The following is a 24,138-nucleotide window of genomic DNA, read 5'->3' on the forward strand; positions in this document are numbered from 1 at the left end:
TGAGGCGAGATTTTCAAGCATCTCTCTTCCTCACAGCTGCCTTCTAAATCCTGAGACCGAATAACACCTCTTGAAGAATTAAGAGAGTTATGCGGTGCAACTTTGATTGGAATGTTGGGTAAAGTTTTTGATTTTAATAATGAAGTAGCATGCGATTCTTTAGCACATTCCACTAACAGAGTACCGTCTCTCATTTTTTGGACGCTTTTGGGCTCACCGGCTAAGCCAGCAAGACCTATAGCAATCAAAATTGGAGAGGTTTTAGCTACGTTGAAATCATTGGTACTCTGTATAACCAGAACTCTAGGCCAGGTCCGGGAAGTTTTGTTTGGTATATTATTTGGTTCCAATTCTTTTAATGAACGAGTCTTCTTCGATTGGGAAGCCATGAGTATAATTTTAAAGATTCATCCCTGCCTGCTCCCCAACCACCAACAGGTGGATATCCAGCGCATACGCCCTACGAGGACAGACAAGGATATACCTAGACAAAGTAAAGATTTACTATTTTTACTTTATCCAGTTGACCCAAGCCGCTGCTTTATAGTAGGCACTCAGGACACAAAGGTAGAGCTGCAATAAATACATTACAGACTTATAGGAAAGATGCGCCTACTCGTGAGCTAAACACGACCAAAACCGATTGATCAGAGTGGGCCACTCTTACCTCCCGTCTAGGTGAATTGTGGGCCGAAACAATGTGTTGCAGAGATAGGGCTCGCAAGCCAAGTCCCCACTCAATTACCAGGATTCCACCTCCACCGACACGGGTCGCAACTCACGGCAAACACGTTGCCCCATTACAGGGATCCTTTTAGTCGCCTTTTACGACACGCAAGACATACGAAGGGTATATTCTTAGTCTGAATTACTGCGGAGAACTGATGAGCTAAATAGAAAACAAAAGGAAATCAGTTTGAAAGCCAAACTTCACGCGATAAAAGACGTAAACTTAAGATTTGAACGAATCCGTTGTGGTAAAGAATCAGATTCTGAGGTAACATTCAAGAACCCCCCCCCCACACACACACACACACACACACACACACCGCTAGTCCCACGTTGCCAAAAATGTCTGATAAAAATAACAAAACTTACAATTTAATTTATTTTTTAGGCCTGTTATAAAACAATTATCCCGTACTGGTATATATACAATATACAACTTATAAAATGCGTTTTACATGGGGGTTGGGTGATCTAGTGGTTTAACGCGTGCGCGTGATATCACAAGATCTGTCATTGATTCCAGTGGCGTGGTTTCGATTCCCCGCATAAACAAGGGAGTAGGGTCGCCTGTCTAACCTTGTGGGTTTTCGCCTGGTACCCCAGTTTCTTCCCACTGCTAATGACCTACGAGGTTAGACAGGTGACCCTACTTCTTGTCACGTACAACCATTTGGCCGACCCCACCACACACACACACGTGCATGCAAATTTTTTAAATAGTTATTGTTAATCACACGTTAATCTCGAAATGATTTAGTGGGCGTCGAGGTTGACGTTAAACACAAACACACACACAAACACATTTTGAAATATTCAAATACCAAACATTCGACCATGAGTCGGGCTATCCTGAAATGTATTAATTACGGTAATAGGAGACAGATTCTCTAAGCCAGGACCAATTGTGCATGTTTTTCAAGCCCATTTATGTGGATTTTTCACTAATTTTCATTTTCAATTCAAAATGGCGTCAATTATTTGCCAGAAATCAAAATTCTAATTCCTACATTTTATGGGATTTACTTCAAGGATTCGGAAAATATAATTCCCTTGTCTGTAAGTAAAATATCAAAAAAGCCTTAGCGATATTTCACATTTCAAGATGGTGGCACTTCCTGATTGGGCTACAAACTCCATTTTTGTGTACGAATCAGTAGTGTCGTAGCTAGTACAGAAATTTTTTTTAAAGGCAATCTGACCTATATTTCGTCGATTTTTTTGAAAACTTTGATCCTTAATTTCATCAAGGGGAGATAATTTAGAAAATTTTTAATGGCATTTTTCAAGTCGCATCTGCAAGATCTACTTACATACTAAATTTCATGAAAATCGTGCAACTATTAAAGAAGTTGATCTCAACTTCCGGTTTGAAATTACAGCGACAAACCTTAAATTGCAGATTTGAAGTAAATGTTTCAAGGTATCCAAGGTACTCGATCCCTCATATCTTTGGAAATTCACTAAATAAATTAGATATCATCGTGCCATCATATTACTATACAGGGATACGAAAATTACAAATAATCCACTGTAAACTAAGATTATGCTGCTCGAACCTACAAGGCCATAAATTCCCCAGACACGTCAATGATAGCCCTGCTTGCCTCTGTGGTCACAAATTCGAAGATACCGAACACTATTTACTCGTATGCCACTTATATTCAGATGCAAGAAAACGGACAATCCATAACCTTCAACATAATCATAAAACAATCAGTTGTCTGTTGTATGGATCAACAAAACTTAGTCCAGAGATAAAGCCTAACTAGATCTGCTAAGCAGATATTAAAGCTTTCATATTCACAATCACTTCCTGTCACATGTCATGGGTCATATCAAGAATCTGAACAAGATATAAAAAAATCATTAAAATCGGTCAAAAACTCGCGAAGTTAATTCGATTTTTCATTCGTAAACAACTTTGTCGGCACGAAAAACGTCAAAGGCAATTTTCAAGTACCATAAATTCGACCCTGATCCCGGCTACCCAGAAATGTATTCATTTTGGAAATAGGAAACGTATTGTTTTCATTTTCAAGTCCGTTATCGTCGATTTTTCACTTTTTCTCATATTCAGTTCAAAATGGACCGATATCAAAATTCTAATCCAATAGATTTTAAGGCATTCCTTCAATGATTCAGAAAATGTAACTTCCATGTCTGTAAGTAAAATACTGCAAAAGCCTTATGGATTTTCACGTTTCAAGATGGTTGCACTTCCGGTTCAATCGGCAGACTTCATATTTTGTGTACACATCAGTCCTTTCTTAGCTAGTACAAAAAAAAAATTCAAAAAGTTGTAAAGTTGGTCTCAACTTCCGGTTCGAAATCACAGCGATGCAGTAATGACGGGTTTCACCGGTTTCACGTTACCCTTGAACTTATGTCACTTCCGGTGCCTCGTTACCCTTGATCTTATGTCTCATTCGGTACCAATGAAACCGTTAAACAGATTTCCACATAAGCATTGCACACGTGTTATGAAATGGACGCAGAATCAACCAAATCCAACAATATCAATTCCATTTATACATTTTTTAGCATGCGTTAGATATGTCAAAAAAGTGATCCTGACAAAATGTATTACTAACTTAGCTGACTATCTAATGAGAACTTCAAATTGAAAAAAAGTGTTAAAAAGTGATCCTGACAAAATTGGTTATTTCTCGACAAAGAAAGATGGTAGAAGCAATTTTTGGACATCTATATGATCATATTGATTCAATCTATATTTTCATTGGAATCAAAATAATATCATAATGTTAAGCGAATAATAAATGTAACTCACTTCAAAAAATATTTGTTTTGAAGGCTAAAAATACAGTTTTTGCCAAAACGACATTACTACCGGTGACAATGAAAATGTTAAATTAGTTCCATGAAATCATAAATGGCATCAGGCATCACATGGTGAAAATTTTATGAAAATCGAATAATAATTGACACTTTTATAGACCAAAAACCTTGAAAAGTGACTAGTAGAAAATCGTCTATTTCTCTGCAACCGTAAAAGTTAGGAACTATTTTGTGGTATCTGTATCATCGTATTGGTTCATTCTATTTGTTGATTGCAATCAAATGTCATAATTTTAAAAACATTACAAATCAGACTCATTTGAATAAAATATCTGTTTTGAGGGCTATAAATACAGTTTTTGCCGATATAACGCCATTTCCGGTGACAGTGAAAATGTAAAATTGGATCCCAAAATGGCATTAGGCATCATATGGTGAAAAAATAGAAAATCGGATTATAATTAACTCTTTTACAGGCAAAATAACATGAAAAGTGACTCATGCAAAATTGCCTATTTCTCGGCAACTTCTAATATTACAAACTAATTTTGACATACATTGTCATCGTATGGATTAATGCTACAGGTTCGTGAAAGTTGTCAAGAAATATTTTAAAATATGAACAGCTTGAATGCATTGTAAATAGCTCATTTTTACACGTTTTTTCAGCTTTAAATCAAAATGATGCAAAAGCAAAACATTCATCTTGATCTATTAGATTTGTATACATTACTATTTGCTTTTTAAAAGACCTTTCGACACGTCAAAATTGAAGTTTTGAGCAAAATTACGCCACTTCCGGTGCCGACAGAAACTTTTATAGGTAGAAGTAAGTTTAGAATTTGCACCAGGTGGGCTTTTCTTTTACACAAATCAGGCAATAAATAATTAACCCAGAACCCATACACTAAAATTAAAATGCGAAAAATCTTAAAAAATGATCCTGACAAAATTGGTTATTTCTCGGCAAGGGAAGATGTTAGAAACAATTTTGTGATATCAATATGATCGCATTGATTGATACTATTTGTCCATAGGTATCAAATATCATAATTTTATGAATATCTGTTACTAAAAATATCACAATTTAACACCAATAATGAATATTTTTTTTCTAAACAATATTTATTCACAGAAACTGGATTGGAGAACAGGCAAAAGCCTATAGACCCCCTCTCCATAAAAGTACAAACATAAATATATAATGAAAAGTAAAGTAAAGTAAAGTGAACGATTAAATTGTAAGATGGCTATATACACTATGTACAAACCACAATCAGAATGTTTATATATCATAAATTTACATACGGAATTTTCAAAATCTTTGGGAGATGTCGAGGAAGTTATGTACTATCGAAAAAATTTCTTCAGAATTGTTTCTGTCTTCAGTTCCGAATAATAAATTTTGAGAATTTTGATAAAGTTTTGGAAGTTTTGATATTGTTGCAGATCGTGCATCTGAATGTAAGGGACAAATTAAAAGAAAATGTGTAGAGTCTTCAAAGGCGTGACCACCATCGCATGTAGGGCTGTCAGAAATATGCCTGAGAAAACGATGTCCGTTTAAATCACTGCAAGTGAATCGAAGGCGAGAATGGTGAATTTGATTTTTCCTGCTCCCAGAGTAGTATGATGAAGGTATAATTTGATCAAGGTAGCCGAGTTTAGATTTAAAAGAAGATAAAGTAGGTAAGTTTCTAGTAGAAAGATCGAGTAGATTCCATTCTCGAATTGTAGATGGTATAAAAGAAGAAGAAAATAAAGAAGTCCCGCAGAAGTATGTTGGGATGTTACTTTGGTTTCGTAGGCGATACGAATTTTTATTAGGTGGTATCAGTTGAAATAAGTATTCGGGAGTAATATGGTTTATGATTTTGTAGAATGAAATTAATTTATGTCGCCTTCTTCTCTCCTGCAGTGTAATAAATCCGGTTTCCTTATATAACACTTGGTGACTTGTACCTTTCACAGCACCGCATATAGTCCTGAGTGCATCTAGTTGTAAAAGTTCTAGTTTATGTGTTAGTTCGACGGTACTCCCATCCCAAATAACGTCACAGTAATCGAAATGAGGAAGAATATATGATGTATACATGGTTTGGAGAGATCTACGACTTACCCTATATTTTAACGAGCGAAGATAATTTACAACTTACATGTTTTGGCCAAAATCTTTCTATGAGTATCCCACTTACAGTTTGTTTGGAAAGTCAGCCCCAGATGATTGTGCTCAGAAACTTCTTTAATTGTAACATTGTCTAGATTTAGTGTCGGAAGAAATAAATTATTTTTATTTGCTAGTGCTAGGGTTTCAGTTTTCAGTGGGTTAAAAGATACAAGCCACGTCTTAGCCCAAAGGTTTATTCTCTCTAGATCACCAGTTAAGACTTCCGCACATTCGGTTGGGTCAGTTATTTTTATATATAAACTAGTGTCATCAGCAAATAATCTAATATTTGATTTTATACTGTTTACTATATCGTTGATGTATATAATGAAAAGTAATGGACCGAGAACGGAGCCATGTGGAACACCAGCAGGGACCGTTAATGGCTCAGAGGAGGTTCCGTTGACAATAACCTTCTGTTGTCTGTTAGACAAGTAGTCTCTGAACCATTCTAACAAGTCTCCTCTGATCCCAACGGCCCCAAGCTTATGGCAGAGTGCGACATGCCAAACTCTGTCAAAAGCTTTACTGATGTCACAGAACACCGTTCTCGTAAATTGGCCTTGGTCGATGGCTTGACTCATGCAAAATTGACCATTTCTCGGCAAATAGTCATATTACAAACTAATTTTGACATAGATTCTCTTCGTATGGATTAATGCTACAAGTTTATGAAAGTTGTGAAGAAATATTTTAAAATATGAAAAGCCTGAATGGGTTGTAAATAGCTCATTTTTACACCTTTTTGCACCTTTAAATCGAAATCGCGCAAATACAAACCAAAATTAAAAAAAGCGAGTCAGAGATTTTTGCGCCTTTTGTAGGGGCATTTATCTTGATCTATCAGATTTGCAAAAAATAACATTTGCTAGTGAAAAGACGTTCCGACTCGACAAAATTGGAGTTTTTAGCAAAATTGCGTCACATCCGGTGCCGATAGAAAACTTTACCGGTAATAATAAAAATTGAAAATTTGCACCATGGAGCATATGAACTTTGTTTTATAAAAATCGGGCAATAAATAATTAACCTAGTACCGATAAACTGAATTAGTCAATTATCGAGACAAAAAATGTTCACATTTTTGCTCAAATCAGACTACCCCTTAACCCCGGCTAAAATGCCATAAAAAAAAATATTCATTAATAAAAAAGTTTTTTGTCAAAATTTAAATTTTCAAAATTTGGCGCCGAATATCTCCGAAGATTTGTCAACAATCAAAAATCTAAACCACCGTTTCAGGCTATGTCAAAATGTATCCAATGTTAAAATCCGACGATTATTGTTAATATTACTGCAATATTTCAAAAAACGATAACTTTGGCCTTTCGGCTAAAATGCCATAAAAAAAAATATTCATTAATAAAAAAGTTTTTTGTCAAAATTTAAATTTTCAAAATTTGGCGCCGAATATCTCCGAAGATTTGTCAACAATCAAAAATCTAAACCACCGTTTCAGGCTATGTCAAAATGTATCCAATGTTAAAATCCGACGATTATTGTTAATATTACTGCAATATTTCAAAAAACGATAACTTTGGCGTTTCGGACATTTCGCATTGTCGCAGAACGTTCGAAATAGCTTTAATCTCTAAGTCACACCCACTTTCCCAGTAAAACCGAAGACACCGAATTGATCCGACAAGTAATTTCTGAGATATACTCAAGTGGAAAAAAAAATAATAATAAGAAGAATAATCTTAACAAAAACAAACCCTAATAATAATAATAATAATAATAATTCTTTATTACCTTACAGGAATTCTTAGACATAGACAAGAGATGAGAAATTTGATACAAAATAATAAATAGATATAAATAATACATAATACATGGATATATGTTAACAAATGATAGCCTATTGCTTGGTTTAGTATACATATGCTTTGGGGGATAAATTTTGACACTCTATAGCGACATCCCGAGGGTAGTAAATCGTATTCACTGTAAAGAAAATGTGTTAATGCCCACATTAAATACAAATTTATTGTGCAATCTATTGAGTGGGGTGTGCTGAACCCCTGAAATTTTGCTTGTCGTGTTAACAATTTTGTTTAGCTTAGCTTTGTTTTCGACGGTGAGGGAGGGATACCAGCATTGGATAGAAAAACAAAGAATGCTTTGTATAAATGAAGTGTAAAACACTGAAAGTATGGCTTGGTTAATGTGAAAAGATCTCAATTTGCGCATGTAATAGAGGCGTTGTTGACACTTTTTATACACTGCGTTTGTGTTTTGGTTCGGTTCCATGATAGTTTGTCATCAATAATAGTACCTAGATATTTGTATTCTGAAACTATCTCAACAGTTTCATTATCAATTGTTAAAGGAACTATATGTGATTTATTAACCCTAAAGTCAATGATAAGTTCTCTGGTTTTATTGTCATTCAAATGGAGATAGTTCCTGTCGCACCATTCTGCAAAATTGGCAACATCACCTCTGTAATGAGTGTCAGTTTCGGCGTCGTTTAGTGAGCTAACAATCGCGGCATCGTCTGTAAATTTGACTTTGAGACAGTTAGGATTTATACTTCTGCAACCATTGGTGTAAACAATGAAAAGAACCGGTGATAGAACACATCCCTGAGGTGCCCCCGTGTTTGTTTTAATAATATTTGAATAGCACTTGTTGGCTACATTATATTGTGGCTGTCTATTAAAAAAATTCTAGTCCACTTTATTAGAAGGGGATTGACATGCATGTTTAATAACAGTTTCAGAATTATATGTGGCTGTATGGTGTTGAAAGCGGATGAGAAATCCACAAAAAGAATTCGAACATACGCTTTGTTGGTTTCTAGATGTTTGTACACAGAATTGAGAAGAGATATTGTAGCATCGACTGTTCCGCGTTTTGATCTAAACGCAAACTGAAGTGGGTCAAGGAGTTCAGTAACATTGCTTTTTAATACATTTAAAATGATCCGTTCGAAACACTTCATAGCGATCGATGTGAGTGCAACTGGCCTATAATCATTTAACACCTTCGGATTTGCTTTCTTGGGAATCCGAATTATTCTTGACGTTTTCCAGAATGTTGGGATCGTATGGGTGTCAATTGAGAGTTGATATAATTCGCAAAAGACGGAACATAGTTGGTCACAGCACTCTTTTAACAAAATGCCATCTAGCTCACCGAGCCCTTTTGTTTTCCTAATGTTTATTCGCCGAAAGCATGCTTTCACGTCATCATTGCTGATTAAGATATCATTTCCGTCAGAGAAAGGTAGCGCGTCGGTAATCGATTTCCGCTCAGAAGAAAAGTTTTCTTTATCAAAACAAGCATAAAATGTGTTCAGTTCCTCAGCGAATGATTGGTCGGTTGATGGTGATGAGATATGAGCTTTTTGTTGATTTGTTCCCACGATTGTTTTGATGCTTGACCAGGCCTGTCGAGTGTTAGTCTCTCTGAATTGACTTTCTACCTTCTTTTTATAGTCGTTTCTACAGACTTTAATTTTGACGTTTATGTCTTTTTGAATATCTTTAACTGCGATGCTATCTTTCCTCATAAAAGCCTCTTCTTCGCGTTAAGAAGAGAATTCAGTTCCTTTGAAATCCAAGGTTTATTATTAGGAAAGATTTTAATTTCCTTTACGGGGATGATCATCTCGACACAAAAGTTTATATAATCCGTGATAACATCGCACCACTCATTTATATCTGACTGATCTGGCGCGAATATATCCCAGACTGTACATTCAAAGCACCCCTTCATACTTTCTAGGGACTCTTTATTCCACGAATTAACGGTCTTATGGATAGGTTTTTCAGACTTCAGTTTTGTCACATACGTTGGAATGAGATGTACATAGTTATGGTCAGAGGAGCCGATTGGGGGCTTGCAAAATGCCTTGTAGGCACTGGTTATATTACCATAGCACAGATCAATTGTTTTATCTTTCCTCGTTGGGCATTTAACATATTGTGAGTATTGGGGTAGTAGCGAATTTAGGTTGCACGAGTTTAAATCTCCAAGAATGATTTTCGGAGCATCAGAAGACAGTGCTTCTAGGTTCTGTATATGTTCATGTATGGTGCTGGCAGCTATCTTATCATTAGCATTTGGGGGATATATACCAGAACAACGTATATCTGGCTGAATTCTCGAGGAAGATAGTAGGGCCTGAGTGAAACTGAGAGGAGTTCAATATGCTTCGAACATAACTGTTTTCTTATGACATAGTTTTTACACCAGTTCTTATTAATGTAAAAGCACACACCGCCCCCTATAGATTTGCCTGTATTATCTGACGATCTGTCGAAGCCATCAATGTGAAGAGAGGTGTCACCTGTTGATTCTGTCAGCCATGTTTCGGTGAAACAGAGAAGGCAATTTTCTCTGTATTCGTACAGAAATTTGACTGATGCGTAGAGATCGTCTAATATTTTTTTTAGCGACCTTACGTTGGACAGGAGGATGGATGGTGTGTGTGTGGGGGGGGGGCTCGTCTTTCTTGCCCTGATACGTCGTCGGGCCCCCGCACTCACACCTCTTTTCCTACTTTGCTCTTTGATTTAGGATCGTTTTCAGCTAAGAAATCCATGTCGATGTCGGCCAGGTGAGTACTCACTCTATTGAAGGAAAGTGACATGAGTTCATCACGCCCATACCGAAAGATAGGCCTAGTTGATTTCTCTTGAAAGCAGGGCAAAAACACAGAAAACTATTAGATAATTCACATTTTTCATATCCATATTGAAATTTGGCCGCTACTGTTCATAGTCGTCACAATTTATCCAAATATCCATGTAAAAGTGTCTTAAAAATTAGAAAATAAAGATATGTTTCCCAGAGCTCTTACTATGCGTGTCGCCACGGAGCAGCGCCACCTAGTACTCAAAGAAAAAAGAATCAGTAAAATAGTTTAAATATTCACAAAGGTACAGCAATGTAGGTCAAATGCATTTGTTTGTAAAATTCGGTGATTTCGGATTCGAAAAACGTTTCGAAAATATATTTAATCAACAGCCACCACACATTTTTGGGGGGATAGGTAAAAGTTTCAGAAAGATCCTATGGTTAGATTCTGGGAAATACGATTTGTGGACAAAACACAAAAAAAAAATAAATACAAAAAAAAATAATAATAAGTCTGAAAGCCTAATAATAACTAGACCTGCAAGCAGCACTGAACCGGCTTCCAGGAATCAGACAGGAAGTGTCATACAATAGCCCATTCATGGAGCTACCAAACGATAGCCTACTTTAGATGTTTTGATCCGGTCACACATGACGGTGAAATCACGATTTTTGCAAGAGCACTTGTTTTTTACTGTTTTATTTTTTTTTTTAAATATCGAATATTTTTTCGACTACTTCCGGTTTACGGATCACTGTATGGATATATTTAACAAGTAGTATTGGAACATCCATTGGACAGTTTTTAGAAGAACGGAAAATTAGAAGATATTTAACGATAGTTGGTAGTCTGATAACAGAAGATTAAGAAATGATATAAGATTAATTTTCGAGATAAAACCGTCTGAATAGGCGCCAAAAAGGAAAAGAACAGAAGATTAAGAAATGATATAAGATTAATTTTCGAGATAAAAGCGTCTGAATAGGCGCCAAAAAGGAAAATATTAGATTTTCAGCGTCCCATAATAAATTGACTAACCAGCAAATTTTTACAATTTGGATGTCATAAGATGGTCCATTATTCGGACTATCCAATGAGATATTAGTTGTTTTGATTCGGTTAATTCTGCCGTAGTAATTACGTTTTTCGCAAGATCGCCATTTTTTTTACTTTTGTTTTACAAAATATCGGATGATTTCGACTCCTTCCGGGTTTGGGATCATTGTCGGGATAGTTTTAACAAGTTGTGTGGATACATAACTTTCTGTACCAGACGTCTCAGAAATATCCATTCAGCTGTTTTCAAAACCAATAAAAATAGAAGAACATTTTCAGTAATTTAACGATTTTTCAACTTTTTTCAAAGATTGAGGCTCTTTTTGGACGACTTATATTATTTCAAAGCTTCTATTTTGGGATTCTCGCCATAGACCACCGATAGGACTCTGAGTAAAAAAGGTTTAAGAAAAGTTGTAGGTGTCGTTTTCGAGAAAAAGGCGTCTCAAAAGGCTCCAAAACGGAAAATACTAGTTTTTCGGCGTACCATAATTTTTCTAACCATCAAAATCGTATCATTCAAATGTCATACGATAGTCCATTAATGGGACTATCCAACGACACTTTATTTCTTTTGGTCCGCTAATATCTGATGGAGAAATCAAGTTTTTCGCAAGAGCGCCAATTTTTTTAACCTTTTTCTTCACTTTTTGAATACTTCCGGTATGGAGATTATTGTCGGGATAGTTTTGATAACCGGTTTTGGTAATTAAATAGCCACAGGGCTCTGTAATGATATTTTACATTATCTGATCAGATAAAATGCCCCTGAGAAATCCTATGTTCAAAAGTGCCAAACATGCAAAAATGTCAAAATGTCGAAAATTAAATTTCAATATTTCAATACATATTATACATTGTTAGAATCTTAATTAGGCCAGCTATCTGAATGTGTAGCCTTTTTGTAAATAATAAAGTAATAGAGCATTTTCCAAAATTTCACGATTTTTCGACTCTTTTCGATTTTCAGTTCCTTTTTTTTTTATCCTATTCCAGACATTTCATAGTCTTATTGGATGGTTTCATGTACAAGACTATCGAATGGACTCTCGATAGAGAAAGTTAAAGAAAAATTGTATGTTAAGTTTTTGAGATAAAGGCGTCCAAAAACGCTCCAAATCAGAAAATACTTCATATTTAACGTGCCATATTTTCCTGCCTGGTCATAGTATCCGTATGCATTGGGTAACACACGATAGTCCATTCATCGGGCCACTTAATTGGTTTAATCCGGTGATATCGGACGGAGAAATCGCGTTTTTTTTTCCAAAAGTATCCATTTTTTGTGTTGTTTTCAACATATCGGAAATTATTTCGACCACGTCCGGTCTACGGATCATTGTTGAAATTGCTTTATTCCTTGCTATGGTCATATGAATTCATGCTCCAGAAGTGTCAGAAACATCGATTTGGTCGTAAAAACAAAAATGTAGGATACCAAATGGGCAAAAAATTCGAAAAAAAAATCGAAAAAAAGGCGATAACTCTGAATGGAACTTATATTACTGGAATCGGATCGACATCAGGTATCCAAAAATGTAGGTCAAATTTGAATATTTTGAAAATTTACAAAAATTGTCTCGTAAACGATTGTTCCGGAAAAGACTCGGGGTTTCCGGTAATGTCATTTGTTTGAAAATAGGAAAATAACTGACAAAACTACGGCCAGTTTCTGATTTTTGGGCACCGTACCAAATTCGACCACTTCCGGTCAGCGGTATTCGATCAAGTAGTCACCGCATGGTTTCCCCAATAGAAAATTAGTTCCCAGATCGCTATCTGTTACAGGCACTAAGAAATAGGCTTCCGGGCGGAAAAATAATAATAATAAAAATTTTAGTAATCTCAATAATAATAAGTTTAGTAAAAACAACAGTCTTTCAGGCGAAAGTCTGAAAGCCCAATAAATAATAATTTTAGTAAAAACAATAGTCTTTAAGAAGTCTGAAAGCCTAATAATTTTAGTAAAAACAATAGTCTTTCAGACAAAGTCTGAAAGCCTAACTAGACCTGCATGGCAGTACTGAATCGGCTTTCAGGCAACAGACCCGAAGAAAGCATATCAAAGTCCATTCACTGGGCTATCGAACGATAATTTAGCTCTTTTGATCTGGTAATATACAACGGAGAAATCGCGTTTTTGGCATAAATCTTCATTTTTATGCATTTTTTCATAATATCGGATATCTTATCGACTACTTCCGGTTTACGTATCAATTTCGGGACAGTTTTAAAACGTGGCGTTGGCATTTAACTTCCTATACCAGAAGATTCACAAACATTCATTCAGCAATTTTGAATAAAAATAAAAATAAAAGAGCATTTTCAGTAATTTAACGATTTTTCAATTTTTTTTCAAAGTTTGAGACTCTTTTTGGACAATTTATATCATTTCAAGTCTTTCACATTTGAGTGCATACCCTAGACCACGACTCGCTGGGTCCAATAGTCAATCCCCATATTAGTCGAGATTTTCCAGCTTGGTTCCTCCCTTGTGAAAAGTGTAAGGATGATGGATGAACTGACAAAGGACAACATATAGTCAGAGGGGATGAGAAACCTAGGTCCTATGTACGCATTTCCTTGCACGTAACACGACCCAAAACAATTGAAATACTTAATAAGTTCCTTATAGCGCTGCTGTCCGGGCAAAAATCCTTCATACCACAATTTTCTAAATTGATTATCTATTTCTAGTAATGTGCACCACTTTGGCTGTGGGAGTGCCAATCACATATTTTAAGGAAAGGTGAATGGGGACCAAATGGTTAACTCGTCCACATTCCATCATGAGGTCTATCATTGAATCGATTGGTGTGGATGTGTCATAGATTATACATGACAAGGACTAGGGCCTGTCCAATCTCCTGGACAGATTCTGTCACGAAGTCAAAGTGCTGTTGATTCCAGAACCCTGCTGTACGTGACCAGTGCGTAGGGTCATCTGGTTTCCTCCCACTGCTAAAGACCCCAACGCACAAGCATATTATTGAAATGAAGTTTAACCATAAGTTATGCCCAAAATGACCTATTTTGTGTCGATGGATGTTAAACCACATTTCTTCATCAGCCAAGTCGGTATAAGAAATAGATTTTCACGATTAGCTATTACACACGTGAAATGACAAGGGTCTGTAATTGCATCAAGTCGCGTAGTCTCCGACACATACAACCTCCTTATCTGTTGTCAATATTTCACGAAAAGTTCCCTTGCCCATGCCTAACCGGGAGTTTTTTTTTTTTGGTTTCTTTTAGATGGTTGATTATCCAATTAACACTATTAATTTCTCCAATGTTGAATCACTGGTGTTCTACATGCAGTAGCCCATTCCCTAAATTTCGACGAGAACTTCCCTTTAAAGCAAAGCTAGTATGGCATTATGGGATCATCAGAGTACTGAATTTGTATAAGAGTTGACCACCCAGATTTCAATTCACTGATATTCATAGCAGACTGAGGACAGAATAGCATGACCGTCTTAGTGTAAAAATAAAACAAGGCTTCTTACGCCATAGAAGTCTCAAACCAGGCAGAAAATAGAAATTCAATACCTCTTCATCAATTCTACACCCAAATGTCAATATAGATAGGCAATTAAAATGGCAAAAAAGAAACGAGACGGACACTAAATCAGACAGAACATAGATATTCAATACCTCTTCATCAATTCTACACGAAAATGTCAATACAGATTAGGCAAACAATATGTCATAAAAGGAGGGAGAAAAATACATCTAAAAATAACCGGTACTGCCGAGATATACAGAATTAATAGTGTTCTATATCCATCTAGCCACATTAGCTACCAAACGATAATTTAGTTGTTCTGATTCAATGACACCCGACGGAGAAATCTCGATTTTCGCCAGAGTACAAATCTTTTACTGTTTTTTTCCTCAAAATATCGGATATTTAACGATATTTAGCAAATAATTGCTAGTCTTAGCCCATCTTGTTATAAGTAGTTACCTCCCTTATACCGTTACAAGCGTTTTCAATCATATAGCGATTTTCGACTTTTTTTCAAAGATTGGGGCCCTTTTTTGGACCGTTTATGCTATTTTTACCTTTTTAGATTTGCATTCACATCCTTTTATACCCTAAACCACCCTTAAGACCCTAAGTAACCGAAGTTTAAAACAAATTTAGAGTAGTTTTCGTGATAAAAGCGTCTGAATAGGCTCTAAAAAGGAAAATTCTAGATTTTCAGCGTTCCATAATCTATTGCCTTACGAATCTAATTTGTATCATTTGGATGTCATAAGAACGTCCATTATTCGGGCTATCCAATGAGACTGTATTTGTTTAGATTAGGTGAAATCTGGCGAACTAATCACTTTTTTCGCAAGATCAACATTTTTTTAACAAGTTTTAACAAGTTGTTTGGATACTTCAGAAATATCCATTGAGCTGATTTCAAAACAAAGAAAAATAGAAGAAGAGCATTTTCAGTCATTTAAGGATTTTTCTACTTTTTTTCAAAGATTGAGACTCTTTTTGGATCATTTATATTATTTCAATGCATTTATTTTGGGATTCACGCTATAAACCACCGATAGGACTCTGAGTAAAAAAAAGTTTACGAAAAATCGTAGTTGTCGTTTTCGAGAAAAAGGTGTCGTTTTCGAGAAAAAGGCGTCTCAAAAGGCTCCAAAACGGAAAATACTACATTTTCGGCGTTCCATAATTTATTTTCTAACCCTCGAAATCGTATCATTCAGATGTCATATGATAGTCCTTTAATGGGGCTATCCAACGACATTTTAGTTCTTTTGGTCTCCTATCATCTGAATGAGAAATCAAGTTTTTCGCAAGAGTGCAATTTTATTTAACATTTTTTTGGGGGTCATTTTTTGAATACTTCCGGTATTGAGATTATTCTCGGGATAGTTTTAATAACGGTTTTGGGCACTTAAATAGCCACAGGGCTCTGTAATGATATATTACATTATCTTATAAGATAAAATGCCCTTGAAAAATCCTATGTTCAAAAGTGCCAAAAATTCAAAAATGTCAAAATATCGAAAAATAAATTTCAATAACTCAATACATATTATACATCGTTGGAATCGTAATTAGGTCAGCTATCTGAATGTGTAAAAATCTGTTTAAATAATAAAGTAATAGAGCATTTTCCAAAATTTCACGATTTTTCGTCTTTTTTACATTTTCAGTCCCCTTTTTTAATGGCTTCATACACAAGACTATCGAATAGACTCTCGATAGAGAAAGTTTAATAAAAAATTGTATTTTAAGATTTTGAGATAAAGGCGTCCAAAAACGCTCCAAATCAGAAAATACTTGATATTTAGCGTGCCATATTTTGCTGCCTGATCACAGTATCCGTATGAATTGGGTATCATGCGACAGTCCAATCCTCGTGCCGCCGAACGATACCTTAACTGGTTTAATCCATTGATACTGGACGGAGAAGTCGAGTTTTCCCCAAAAGCACCCATTTTTTGCGGGTTTTTTTCAAAACATCGGACATTATTTCGACTACTTCCGGTTTACGCATCCTTCTTGAAATTGCTTTATGCAGCGATTTGACCATATGGCTTTATGATCCACGAGTTTTAGAAACATCGATTGAGGCTTTCAAAAAAATATAAGGGTTATAAAATGGGCAGAAAATTCGAAAAAATAACTCTGAATGACACTTATATTATTGGAATCGGATAGACTTCGGGTATCCAAAAATTTGAAAATTTTGCAAAATAACAAAATTGTCTCGTAAACAACGCATTTTCAAATTTCGAACGACAAAAGCCATAGATGAATGTTCGAAATTGAAAAATGTGAGATAGCCATTGTCTCCGAAAAGATTCAGGGTTTCCAAAAATGTCATTTGTTTGAAAATAGGTAAAGAATTGACGAAACCACAGCCATTTTTTAATTCCCGGCCACCGTCCAAAATTCGTCCACTTCCGGTCTGCGCAGAAGATTCAAATACAGTTTTTCAAGTAACCACCACATGGTTTCCCCGTAGAAAATGTCGAAAATCAAATATACATGGTATATCAAGGTTGTGGACCCTCTAGAGCTCACAATTTTGATCCGATTTTGATGAAACTTGAAATACATGTTTATAACCCAACGATGTTGGATCTTGTCGATATTTGCGCATATCGGACCGTAACTTCCTGAATTATAGCCCTTGACTGTACGAAAAATCGCGTTTTTAGCTTGTGGGCCCTCTAGAGGTCACAATTATTATCAGATTTAAAGAAAAACGTGTGAATATATCACCGTTACACCGTAATGATGGCTGAGTTCGAATTTTGTGAAAATCGGACCGAAACCGACGGACAAAATGGCCGCCCCTCGTACGCTAATAGTGTAAAAATATGGTATATCAAAGGTGTAGACTCTCTAGAGGTCACAATGTTAACCCGATTTTGATGAAACTTGAAATGCATGTTTATAACCCAAAGATCGGATCGTAACTTCCTGAATTATAGCCCTTGATTGTTCGAAAAATCGCTTTTTGTTTAGCTTGTTCTCTATCCATCTCTTGCAAAATGTGGGCGTATCCTGCCTAGCAGCCGCTGGTTTGCTGTTCAGTATACTATCCCAGCGTGCCTTAAACCAAGTGCAAACGGCGCTCTTTATGTTGATGAATTTCAGATGTGCTATGATTCTAAAAACATGCGAAAATCGAACGTAAGTTGCAGCTTTGTTTGAATTCACTTCAACAATGGGCAACCGAAAATGGATTTCGTTTTTAAAAATCCAAGATTGCCTGCATGCATTTCTGTCAGAAAAAAGGTTTGCGTCCAGATCCAGAACTTTACTTGGATGGCGATCGCCTTTCTGTTGTGGGTGAAACCAAATTTCTGGGGCTGACATTTGATAGGAAATTATCATTTATCCCCCATAATATTATTAACCTAAAAAAGAAATGTCTGAAAGCCCTCAAAATATTGAGAGTCTTGTCAAATAATGATTGGGAACAGACCGTAAGGTCTTACTCCGATTATATCGAGCATTAATAACATCAAAACTCGATTATGGGTGTATCGTGTATGGGTCTGCACCATACACAACCAGGGACTTACAACAGTTTAGGAGCATTTCGTACCTCTCCAGTGGACAGTTTATACGTCGAGGCGCATGAGCCCCCACTGCACAGCAGACGTGTTAACTGGCCCTGCAGTATATGCTACGAAAATAGCATCTTTACCAAATCATATTTCATTTAACACCATATTTAGACCTTATAATGAGCATCTATATCTGGTCAAAACGAACGTTATTCCACCTTTCGGTATTCGCATACAACCCCTTTTGTTTGACGCTGATATCAGCCTTGATAGTATTGCGAATACCCCTTTCTTTAGAACTCCGCCGTTTGCTATATCTCTCCCAAAGATCGATTTCGATCTTACTCAACATAAAAAGAGAGATACAAGCTCCACGGTGTTCAGGGAATCACGTGGCTAAGTGGGTAAGACGCTGGCTCGCTAGCCTGGAGGTCGGGTGTTCGATCCCTGCATTGACCGAGAAAGTTCTTTCAGATTTTCCGGCGTGGTTTCCACTTGTCAGTGATACGGGACGGAGGGCCTGACTAGGACAGCTGTCTAGTCGTTCGGATGGGACGAAAAACCGAGGTCCAATGTACATATTGGCGTGTACGTAAATGATCCCTTGGCAGATGGAATTCGATATAAGAGTAGGTCGTAGCGCCGCTGCAGGGGCAAAAATTCCCCCATAGCACACTGTATGGCGTATGCCCGTCTTCATTAGCCCAGTTTAGGAGCAGAAACGTTAAACCCCATTTCATTTCATTTCCCACGGTGTTAAAGTCTCTCTTTCGAGATATGGTCTAGATATGGTGATTATGCTCCAATATATACAGGTGGTTCGAAAGATGATGATCGGGTAGCTTCGGCTACCGTGACACCATCTGAGACCATTTCTGTCCGCCACCCATCTGCTACTTACATCTTTACGGCTGAACTACAGGCCATTCTTCATGCTTTAGAGTTTATTCAATCATCATCTAATTTAAAATATATAACTTTTACTGATTCTTTGTCCACATTACAAGCAATAAATAACAAACAGCTTGATCATCTGCTACTATCAGTCGAATGTATCAGCGAAGACAGTGTCCTTTGCTGGCTACCCAGTCATATGGATATCAAAGGGAATGATCCGGCAGACTCGGCTGCCAAGTCTGCTTTAGATCTTACCGTATTGGAAAAGAAAAAGAAGAGCCAGCAGCAACACAGAACAAAGCAATAAAAACATTTATAGAAGTAATATATGGCATTAAATTTTAATAAATTAAATTGATTCACATACCACCCAATACCACCTCAATATCACCACATACTACCCAATACTACAACAGAGTGATGCAAAATAGACATATCATTTGATTTTTTTTCAAAAATAGAGAGCTATATCGCGGGAAATGTACTTCAAATGCGATACCGATGTCTGGCTGTTCCATTCGCCTCCCTATACCATCCAAAACAAGCCAATAATACTACCAAATACTCATCAAATACTACCAAATACCACCATATATGATCAAATAACAATCTAATATTGTCAGATAACAGCACATTAGTATAATTAGATATTTTGCCAAAATGTTTACCCAGTTATCTCATTTTACAACCGATAAATAGATTTTAAATTGCTACTCAGATTAATCATCTTCTTTGACTTTGCAGTTGATTTCCAAGACGACAAACTTAAAATAAGAAAAACAAGTATGACGATATGCCATATTTTATCCCCAGAATGACCCATCTCTCTCTTACCGCTTGATAGTGACAAGGCGTGGAGTAATCTGTCAAACAAAGTGGGGTTTCTCTGGTCCACCGCTTGCATCTCACTGTTAAACGGGTGTCGCTGTTAAACAACCCTTCGCCAAAGCGAGATAATATTGAACTATAGATTAGTCCCGAAATTACCTAGATAGTGTCGATTGTTTCTATTTATTTTAAAATCAATGCTTTAACAAAACAAATGTTTTTATTATTAAGTTATTGAATATTTACTTACTGCACGATGTTTTATTTTAAAATCAACGAAATTGCACATGTTTCTTTCAAGTGTCGGCGCGACACTTCCAAGTTCATCAAAACTATCATTTGTGGCCTGTTACAGCTCTGTCGGTTTCTTTGATAATATAAACCAGAACTTGATTACCCAATCAACAATCTTAACACAGTTGATTAATTGTTAAGTCAGTTGGAATGTACATACGAGTAGAGCATTACACATTTGTAATAAACATATGCATTGTAATAAACAGGTGCATTTTCGTTAAATTTGAAATAAATTATCGTCCATTAACTAAATATGGAATAACTTAATCGTTGACACGAAAAAATCAATATAAACATATGCATTTTTTTGGTTAAAGCACATACTATTACGTTAATTTTAAAATAAATACACATATAGGCGATTTGATGTGAAATTTTGAAAGAAATAAAACATCCTCCATTAATTAAATATGGAATAACTTAATCGTTGACACGATAGCATCAATATAAACATGCATTTTTTTAGTTAAAGCACATACTATTATCGTTAATTTTTAAATAAATACAAATATATGCGATTTGCTGTGAAACACATTCGTTAATTTTAATAGTTGATATGAAAATATAAACATAGGCAATTTAAAATAGTTACAAACATATGCAATTTGGTGTATAAAACCGATTCGTTAATTTTAATATTTGATATGTGGATATATACCGTAGAATAATTAAAATTTGTTCAATAGTGACAATATTCGAAAAATCGGTAAAATTTTGACAAGAAGGCGCCTGGTTTGGAACCGGAATCATTTAAAAGACAAAGGGAATGCGTTAATAAGTTATTAAAAGACAGATATAGAAATAAATTCGTGTGCTTTCCTGACATATTATACCCAAATGATTTTCTACAGAACCGCGTGCACTTGTAGACAGTGTGTTCTCATACTAAGAAGTTGTCATGTTTGTTTTTACTTCCGGGATGAGATATCATTGACGTAATATTCAAAGTTCCAAAATCGGAAATTGTAGATCGAAAGTAAATGTTTCAAGGTACTTAAAGAAAAAATAATTAGTAAATTAGCTCAAATAGTCAAAAAGTTACAGCTATGTAGGTCAATTGTTTCACCAGTAAATTTCAGGTATTTAGGAATCGTTAAACGTTTTGAAAATATATTGATTCCAAAGTCACCACTTATTCTTGGAAAGGAGGCTAACCAGAAATGTATTGATTTCGGAAATAGGCGACGAATTCACGAAACGGCGGCCTATTACAATTATTTTCAATCCGTTAATGGAAAGTTTTCACTCGTAAACAACTTTGGCGGTACGAAAAACGTCAAAGTCGAATTTCGAAATTCTGAATTTTTCAAATACCAAATATTCGACCATGAGCCCGGCTATCCAGAAATGTATTAATTTCAGAAATAGGAGACAATTCAACAAACTACGGCCTATTGTGTTTATTCACAAGCCCGTTAATTTATTGTGTTTATTCACAAGCCCGTTAATTTAGATTTTTCACTATTTTTCATATTCAATTCAAAGTGGTGACCATCAGTTGACATAAATCAAAATTTTGCTCTAAACGTTTTTCAGAAATTCCTTCAAGGATTCAGAAAATCTAACCCCCATGTCTGTAAGTAAAATATCGCAAAAGCCTTAGGTATTTTTTACGTTTCAAGATGGCGGCACTTCCGGTTCGATCTGACCCATTTTTTATCGATATTTTTAAAAAGTTTAATCCTTAAGTTGAGATAAGTTAGAAAATTTCTAATGACATCTTTCAAGGTCGTATTAGTAAGTTCTACTTACATTCCAAACTTCATCAAAATCGTGCAAGTATTAAAGAAGTTGTCAAGTTAGTCTCATCTTCCGGGTCGAAATCAAAGCGACGAATTTTCGAAATTCGAGAATCGGAAATTGCAGGTGAACACGAATTTCGTCAAGGTACTCGAAGAAAAAGAATTAGTAAAATAGGTAAAAAAAAAACACAAAGTTACGACTGTGCATTGTCAGTTTTTTGGTTCGTAAAATTTGGTGATTTCGAATTCGTAAACGTTGTGAAAATATATTTAATCAATACTCACCAGTCATTTTTTATAATTTTTTTTTTGTAGGTCAAAGTTTCAGAAAGGTCCTATGGTTAGATTTTGAGGAATCCGATTTGCAGGAAACACACACACACACACACACACACCCACACACCCACACACAAATAATAATAACTAGATCTGCTACTGTACTATGCAGATATGAAAGCTTTCAATTTCATCGTCAAGTGTCATCGATTATATCAACCACGCCGGACCAGGATCAAGCTCCGGACCTCCCGGGAAATGAGCCAGCCCCTAACTGAGTCCTTGCCTTGATTACACTTGCATGGAAAGCAGGACTTTTAGCTGCCCATGTATATTGCAAAATCCCAACCCTCATCAATTATAAGACAATGAACTATATTTATTTTGATTTCTTTTCTCTTCAATATAATCCTGACTCTCATTACAGTATTATTTACTTTTGGCCATGTCCTTTTTTAGTGAAAAAACTGAACATTTATAGATGCTTTGTTTCGGTTTAATTATTTGTTAGAACTTTAGGGCAACGTGAAGTTGGCACGTTATTGGGGATTAGAATAACGAATAACGAGCCAGCACGCCAACAAACCAGTCAACATCCTACTCACTTAACAAACGGTCGTCTCATTGTTAGTCGGCCACCCCATGTTCACTTACCCCTACGGTCTGAGGTAGCGAGGAAATGGTAGGATGCAAGGTAGACCGGTCTGTTTTATTGCCTAATCCCAAATCCCAAATAACGAACTGGCATGTTATTGGGGATTCGGCAATAACGCAGGTGAATGCGGGAGAGGGCTGCCCCGTGCACGCCAACAAACGAGCCAACGCCCTACTTGCTTACCAAACGACCGTCAGCGAATCCCAAATAACAAGCCAGCATCGGGATTCGGGATTCGTCAATGTTACTTACGCCCCTGTTTCATTATATATATTTATATTATGTTCCTGAACATATATACAATGTCTGTCGTCTGTTTTGAACTGACAGTCTTACAATTATGCTTGGGAGACTAGGTTATTAAAATGTTGTGCTAATTCCTAATGTTGTTTGATTTTGATGTGTTTCGTCCTGTTGCTAATGCTGGTAAATCATAATCATAGCGGTAAACAATGATACATACATGCATATACGTCTCTCTTCTCAGATCGATTCCAGGTGTAATATTATATATACCCTAAATAATAAACACATAATATGTGAAACTACTACTTACCTTTTTATCATTTTTACGTATAGCATACAGTATTTTACATTCACAACCATATACAGCGTTTGGCTACTATACACGATCAATGAAATCATTTGTCAATTGAGGGCACTGCCATGACAACAATGTAAACCTTGATTTCCACCATTATATTGTCAGTAGATAATGTGTAAACTACAGCTAACATGTTGACATGTGTATTGTAATTACATATCAACGCTATATCGATATACATGTATACAATTCTTTTTCCCAGACATCAACATACATTATGCCAGAGCTAAATCTGCCTATTGAAGGTATTTCTTTAGGCCTTAAATGTTATCTAAATTATTAAATAGACATTAATTAACTGATCCAGACCATAAACAACTTTCGATGCCATCGCTAGCCTGCGATATTTAGAGGATTGGATTAAATTTTTTGAAAAATAATTCAACGTAAAAATAGATAATCGAGACTTTGATTTTTATCGTACCGACTTTAGTAATGATGACCGAGGCTAGCCTAAAATTC

At 35.9% G+C, this 24,138-nt stretch overlaps 1 long non-coding RNA gene across 1 annotated transcript in view; it reads right to left on the reverse strand.

The window, feature by feature from the left end:
• The window catches only part of LOC126820275 (uncharacterized), a 175,525-nt gene extending 151,773 nt beyond the window's left edge, over positions 1-23,752 (reverse strand). Inside the window, exon 1 of the long non-coding RNA XR_007679896.2 lies at positions 23,629-23,752. This is a non-coding gene — a long non-coding RNA (uncharacterized LOC126820275). The remainder of the gene's footprint in view (positions 1-23,628) is intronic.
• Positions 23,753-24,138: the final 386 nt, after the last annotated feature.

The sequence above is a fragment of the Patella vulgata genome, chromosome 5 (genome assembly GCF_932274485.2).
Source record: "Patella vulgata chromosome 5, xgPatVulg1.2, whole genome shotgun sequence".
In the NCBI taxonomy this organism is placed as follows: Eukaryota; Metazoa; Mollusca; class Gastropoda; family Patellidae; genus Patella; species Patella vulgata.